This window comes from Cyanistes caeruleus, chromosome 1, assembly GCF_971803275.1.
Source record: "Cyanistes caeruleus chromosome 1, bCyaCae1.hap1.1, whole genome shotgun sequence".
NCBI classification, from domain to species: Eukaryota; Metazoa; Chordata; class Aves; order Passeriformes; family Paridae; genus Cyanistes; species Cyanistes caeruleus.
This window is the reverse complement of record NC_141701.1, coordinates 4,429,951-4,437,273: the sequence shown is the minus strand read 5'-3', so window position 1 is coordinate 4,437,273 and position 7,323 is coordinate 4,429,951. Positions and strand designations below refer to the sequence as shown.

The following is a 7,323-nucleotide window of genomic DNA, read 5'->3' as shown; positions in this document are numbered from 1 at the left end:
AAAAATATTGTCAGAGAATTAAAGCTGAAGCTGTGCAACAGCATTGTTATGCTGCTGGTATTTAATTTGGCAGAAGTATGGCTAGAGACAACTGCCCCTGAATAAAACATCAGAGTTTTCATGCATGGTGAGTTTGGAGAATATTAAGATGTAAGTGGGGGAAAATGGTTATAAATCTGAAAGCACAGGAGAGATCAAATGGATACCAGGACATCCTGAAGTCACGTTCCAGAGCATTAGGAAGCACCAGTTGGGCTACAAAGAGTGGGAAAGGGGTTTATTGCATTGGGACAGTGTTAGGAATTAAGGGGTTCCCAGGGTTGTGTGGGGATATAGAATGGGACACAGTGTTATACACAGACCTGGCTTTGAGCTTAGTAATTTAGTTATTAGACTTCCAGGTGGAGACAAATCTTCAGCAAAGATCCTACTCCCATCTCACTGACTGCACAGATCTTCCCTAGCTGTAATTCCTGGGATTTGCTTGGATCAAAGGCTGGCATGAGATGATATCCTGGGGGTAAGGCTGGTGGAAACACTCTGCCATCGTCCATTAACACGCCAAGGATGCTGTTTGGAACCAAGGTTCCCAACTCTCTGGAGATACTCCTAGGTTTTCTGCACAGTCTCACAAGGATTAATATTCAACTTAACTTGATTACTGCCATGGTTTTTCACTGCATTGAATCAGGAATCAGAAAGTCTCTTTTCGTGGACACTGTAGAGGATTTCAGAATCATAGAGAGGTTTGGGTTGGAAGGAACTTAAATTACCACCTAGTTCCAACACCCTTCCATGGCCAAGGACACGTCCCAGTAGATCATTGTACCTGAAATAGCACCTTATTTCCCCAGCAAGGAGGCCAAATAACTTATTCCAATGCAAGGGGAAGGTTGTACAATGGGGGCCTGTAAATTGTGAGGAAAAAGGGCAGCCATGGCCAGGCAGTGGGAAATTAATTGTCATGGCAGCTGAATGTGATTTGACACTGTTAGTTAGCACATTAGTTTTGATGGTAAATAAATGTCCCCATCTGTGGGAAAAGGTGCCATTTTGAAAATTGCTTTTGCAGCAAAATGGAACTTTAGTGAAATGAGAAAAGAAAAAACCATCCAAAACATCAGCGATTGTACAAACATTATGTTGTGAAGTAATCAATACTACTCAGAGAAAAGATGAAATATACTCATTTTCTTTCATCTCAGCGTATTTTCAGATGGCCAAAGGAACTGTTACTATAATAGGCAAATACATAAACACAGTATTGGAAGGATGGTAATATAAAATTAGGGTGAAATAAAACAGAATAAGAAAGTCAAAACAAACCCTCTCTGCTTTACTGAAACAAAACACTTCAACACCAGAGTGAAATGAAGAAGTCAAAACAATCCAAATTTCCCATCAAATATTTCACCAAAATAAAAATATTTCAACCCAATGTCCCTGTTTCCAAGTGATGTTGTTTACAGGTGGAAAATTGTGTAACAAATGCTTCCAACTTATTGTAAAGCTGGTACACCTGAAGAATGACATTTTTATGGCCAACAGGGTTGGGCAACTTTGTTGGTTTTTTTTTTTTTTTTTTTTAGTTTAGGAAACTCCATCACAAGAATTCACTGAAAGGAGGAACATGTTCAGTAAAGCGGGGAGTTTCTGCTGTGGCTGATGTTGTTTTCCTGGTGTGCTCATTGGAAATTCAGCAAACATTCTCCTCTTCTCCATGGGCAAGCAGGGAGGGAAGGATTGCCACCTCAGCCTCAGTAACATGGAAGTGCTATGGTTATTAGTAACAATCTATATTTCAATACTGCTCAGAGGCCTCAAATAAGATTAGTGGCTCATTATGTTAAGCTACATGTAAATAAACAGGCACGGAGTGTTCTGTAAAGTAGTCTTTATCTACACCAACAAGAGGAAATAAGGGAGACCAAGAGGATTTTTTATGGCTCTGAATTTATAGAAGGGGAAAAAATTATGATTAGCTATGATTGTGAATAAAACTGGCAGTAAAAGATAGTTAAATTTTGTCTCTTTGAGGCCAAGGTGATGGGCTGTCTCATGAGAGTTTGATGTTTTGTAAGGGTTTCAATAATATTACCTTAGGATTGCCTGTCTGTCTCAGCCTTACTACTGAAAGCAACTTGAAATCAAGCTCTTCTGAGACTTCTGAATAACTGGGACATGTTATTCAGATGAAATTCCCACTGAGATGGTTAGATACTGCCACAGGAGTCAGTCTCTGGGCTATCACCCTTGTGGAAATCTCTAAGGTGAAATAGCAGAAGTCTGCTTGCTTTTATGGAATAAAAATAGAAAAACTGTTAATACAACAAAGTGTTCAATGGGGCCTTTTTTTAAACCTAACACAAAAGTATTGAGAACTACTTGTGTGCATTCTCCTCCAGCTGTAGCCAAATGATCCCAAAGCATTCTGAACTGTTTGAAATTTCTGTCCCCTCAGTTAAATGCTTGTAAATCCAGCCTGCGGCACAGTCAGAGTCTCTGCATGTTTTCTGTGTGCAGCACAAAATACTTACAAAAAATTAAAATCCAGAAAACAAAATCAAACCCACCCTTACATCCCTACTTGTTCAGCTCATGTGGTGACCCTGCACACATTGAGAGGTTCAATTTACACAATGAATTCTGAGGCAAGATTTTTGTCTTGGGAGCTTCCATATCAAATCCTTTATTACATTCCTGTCTCTTAACCCTTTCTGGCTTCCCACATGGTATTGAGGCTACCTAAAATAAAATCCTTTGGAGGTAGGGGAATTTCACACATCAGAGTGTCTCCTTACTTTGCAACTTCTTGGTTGTTGTACTATTACGTTTTTTTTTTTTGCTCTAGGAAATGTGAATTATTTTTCCTAGGAAAGCCAGCTAAATCAAAACTGCTGTGGTCTCAGAGGTCACTGATAGTTTTCCCAGATGGTCTTCTGTTCTCCATGTCCCAGAATGTCTGGGTTTTATGTGACACAGGGACTTGATCTGGAAAAGAGAACTGAGCCTCCTGTAAAATTAAGTTAGGACAAATCCATGTTAAAAGCCAGTTCACTCTGTGGAAAGGACAAACCAGCACTGCTGCTCCAAAAAGCCCTTAGATGAACAGGTGAAATGTTTCAGGGTGGACAGAGGGGAAATTCAGCAACTGATACTCATCAGAGCTTCATTTACTGCAAAAATTTATCTCTCTGCAGCTGTTCTTCCATTAAGAGAGAAATAGTCTTCAAGCATCTGCAAGAAGGAAGAAGTAGGAGTGGTTACTTCATAGTTAATTATTTTCTCCATTCATATTTGGAATGTTTTTTTAACTTGACCAAAATAACAACATCAACACCAGCCAATTCCCCTGTACCCACCCTGCTCCCCCAACAGCAAAAAAAAAAGCGCAAATTGAAATGGATGATTCTTGACTACTTTTCTGCCCTTTTTACATTACATAAATCTCAGGTTTAAAGCTTGAAGCTAGCAAAGCCTCAGAGATGCAGGAGACAAATGGAGGTGAGTGGCTGTTGGAAATGGGGTCTGCATGTGCTGAGGCTGCACAGATGCATCCTCCCTTTGGCAAATCCCATTCTGCTGCTGAAGGCTGCAGACCTGCCTCCAGCTTAAGGAATTCACTCCAGCTGCATTTATGGGATTACTGAGGCCTCCCAGGTGCCTTTCCCACCAAACCCCTTCCTTATCAGTGTTGGAAAACATGGCAGGATTCACAATCACATTTCCTCTGGAATCCTTCATGACTTGGGGCAGTGGTTTACTAGTTTTGATAGTCTCAAAGTCCTTTCTATGACATTTTGGCATTAAAAATGGCTCAAGGCTTCTTAGCAAGGGGTAGAACTGATCAGGGTCAGGAGCTGAGCTGCTCCTACTATGGGAGAGGAGGAGCAAGAAGATCTTGCATTGGGCAGCAGGATGGAGATTTGGGATGTAAAACTGTGAAAAATGGACTTGCTACATCACCACAGCAGCGAAGGATTTGGATTTATCCTGAGAAACTGCCAGAGATCTGAGCCTTCTCTCAGTTGTAAGAGGTATCCTTTTTTCCACAGCAAAAGAGGCAGCAGAGCTGTGGGGATGTCACAGGTTGTGTGGGGACAAGCACCCTTGTGCTGAAGGAGAAGGGGACACCTTTGTGTGTCCAGAAAAGGGCAAGGGAGCTGGGGAAGGGTCTGGACCACATCTGATGGGGAGTGGCTGAGGGAGCTGCAGGGGCTCAGCCTGGAGAAAAGGAGGCTCAGGTGGGATCCTGCTGCTCTCTACAACTCCCTGACAGGAGGGTATAGCCAGGTGAGGGGAAGATTTTTCTCCCAGGTGACAGGAGGAGATGAAATGGCCTCGAGTTGTACCAGAGGAGGTTTAGATTGGATATTAGGAAAACATTTTTTCACTGAAAGGGTGGTCAGTCAGTTGAGCAGACTGCCAAGGGAGGTGGTGGAATCACCAAAGGCTGTGTCCCTGGGGACAGGGTTAATGGTGGACCTGACAGTGCTGGGTTAACAGTTGAACTCAGTGATCTCTGAGGGCTTTTTGAACCATAATGATTTTATTCTATATGAAAAGCAGCAGCTTGGAAGGTAGAGCAGGATAAAATTTCCACAAATCCAATTTCTGATAAGTTCTCAAAAGCCATGTTCTTGATATGTACCTAGAAAATTAAATCAAATCACTTGCATCTTCCAAAACCACAGTTTAAAAAACTCAAAACTTTTGAGCTGTGAAGGCATGATGGATTCTTACAGGAAAAAAGAATCAAATTGTGTCACATTAGGTTGTTTATCCTTGATCCATGATGAAGGCAAACTTGTTCTTGAACTGTTCATAACTGAGGTTTTTTGGAATTCAAAATGCAGGGTGTAGGTAAATTAGTTGTCTTATTTTTACAGAAGCAAGAAATTATCTTGCTAGAAACCCAGAAAAATCTGGCTTCCAGTTCTGATATTTTTCTCTCTAATAAATGAGAGCAGATATTTTGTTTTCTTCTGGGCTTCGGGAACTGTTCAAAGTTAATTTAACTTCTGGGACAAAATTACAAGTTTATTCCTCAACAAACAAAACAAAATATTCAAGCTTATGGCTAGTAGCAATGGTTCAAGAGGGCTTGAGTCCTGGTATAGTCTCTGGAGACAAAATTTTTCAGAAGAAACAAAAAATAGAAACAGGCAAGAATTTCCTCTCTACAGAGAAACAACACTCAATCAGTTTTAGTAGATAAAATGTTTTCTTAACTCCTATGGCATTTCACAATTGATGAACGTTTCCAAAATAGAGATAGTTAAAATATTATCTCTTTCCCACAAGTCCTTTTGGTTTATATTTTGACTTTGTTACTGTTGTGGCCCAAGCTGTATAAATTTATAATCTCACCTCTCCACCATCTATGCTGGGATGACTAATTAATGTGGCTGCCATGTGTAATTGCAGTAATGGATATCTCGTACCCTCACATTGTGTTTTGATGTATTTTGCTATCATTTTGAACCAGGGATCCAAAAGAAGACAAATATCATTGTGCCAGTCAATGTTTTCGCTCATCTAAGGAAAAGAAATAAACAATCTCAGGGTCTCTTAGCTCTATCTGTTAATTAAAGCCATAGGAATGAGGCTGGATGCTTTTCTACCAGGTCACTGCTGCAAAAGTGTTTGTAGTTATTAAAGACCAGATGTTGGCACTAAAATTAGGAAGGTGGTCAGAAAAAAGGTGATCAGAAACTTGCTCCATTTTCCCCTTAATTTGTCTTCCAGAAAATGGACACAAACTCAGGAGTTTCTCTCATTATTTCTCAGAAGAAATAACTCCAAAGTTATTGCACAGAGGAATATTACAAAATGCATTTTGATGTCAAAACTCAGGTAGCAATGCATGAAATACCCTATTTTCTTTGAAGAATCTGTTTTCTTGAAAACTCTTGAAAACAGATTTTCCCAAATCCATGGCATCTGCAGTTACCAGAGCCAGGAATCTTCATCAGTGACAGAGTCTGTGAAAAAGCCCTCTGGCACAAGGACTTCAACTTAGATTCTCACCAACAGAACTTGTGCCTCACCTGTCTTGTTTCATTTATTATACTTCACATTATTTAAAACTAATTTGGAAGCATTGAATTTATAGTGGGAAAAGAAAAGTCATAGAGATGTCTAAAAGGAAAAGGAATCCTCCATATCTAAATGGCAGAGACTTTTTTTTTTTCTCCATTGCAAGAGAGGGAAGTTTAGCAGGAACCCCAAACATCAGTTTGAGTGTTGAGTTACTAGTGAGAAAATAAATGTGGAATGATGATGTGAACTGCCTGGAAATAATCTGGCAATCTAAAAGAATATTGTATATTTATACAAAAATGGATATTTATTTTAAAAAGACCAAAACAAACCAGAAATGAAAAAAGGGTGGAAGTGAAGCATTCATCCACCTGAATACTATGAAATAATTTAATCTGAGAGTCCTGGAAATGGTATTTATATTTAGATAGTTTAAGGTTTTACCACCACAATATTTTGAGAATTTACCTCTGTGTTTTCCAGAGGGGATGCCAGACCTTTATTGAGTGTGGGCTGTTTTCTCTCAGGGCTGAAGGTAGGACAGGCAGGTCAAGAGGTGAAAACACATCTGTCTCTGTGAGAAAAGTAGACATCCAGGGGAAAGAGGTTTTTGTGCTGTGAAGCTGTTAGGCATTATTGAGCTGATGTCTGCTGCCATTCCTTCTGGAGGAATTCCTCAATGTGTAAGCCCTATTTCTTTACACAATTAAAAAAAAAAATTATCTTTCTGTCATACTGAGCACCAGCACTGCTTCACCAGCACTTTCAATGCCTGGTCCTTGCCTGAATCCTGTCAGCTATTTCACTTTTCCTGGAGATACTCTGCAGGGTCCCTGCCCTATTTCTTCTTCAGTCTCTTCTTTTCCACCTTTTCCATGCTGACCACTGCAAGGTTGGGTTAGACATTGGAGCTGATGATCCTGGTAGGTCTCTTCCCAGCTGAGATGTTCACGAGGGTATCCAGTGATAGGACAAGGAGGAAGGACCTTAAGATGGAAGGAATGTTTATATTAAATATTAGAAAGAAACTCTTTACTGTGAGGATGGTGAGACCCTGGCTCAGGTTGCCCAGAGAAGCTGTGGCTGCCTCATCTCTAGAAGTGTCCAAGGCCAGGCTGGATGGGGCTCTGAGCAACCTGGGATAGTGGAAGGTGTCCCTGCCCATGGCAGGGGGGTTGGACTGGATGATCTTAAAGGTCCCTTCCAACCCAACCCATTCTATGATTCTGTGATTTCATTTAAACATGAGAATTAATTTTTTAAATTTTATTTTCCTTTTTT

The 7,323-nt window shown here is 40.3% G+C and overlaps 1 long non-coding RNA gene across 1 annotated transcript in view; it reads right to left on the bottom strand.

Annotated features, from left to right (window-relative positions):
* Positions 1-1,558: 1,558 nt before the first annotated feature.
* The window catches only part of LOC111925187 (uncharacterized), a 28,326-nt gene continuing 22,561 nt past the window's right edge, over positions 1,559-7,323 (bottom strand). Inside the window, exon 2 of the long non-coding RNA XR_002862099.2 lies at positions 1,559-3,237. This is a non-coding gene — a long non-coding RNA (uncharacterized LOC111925187). The remainder of the gene's footprint in view (positions 3,238-7,323) is intronic.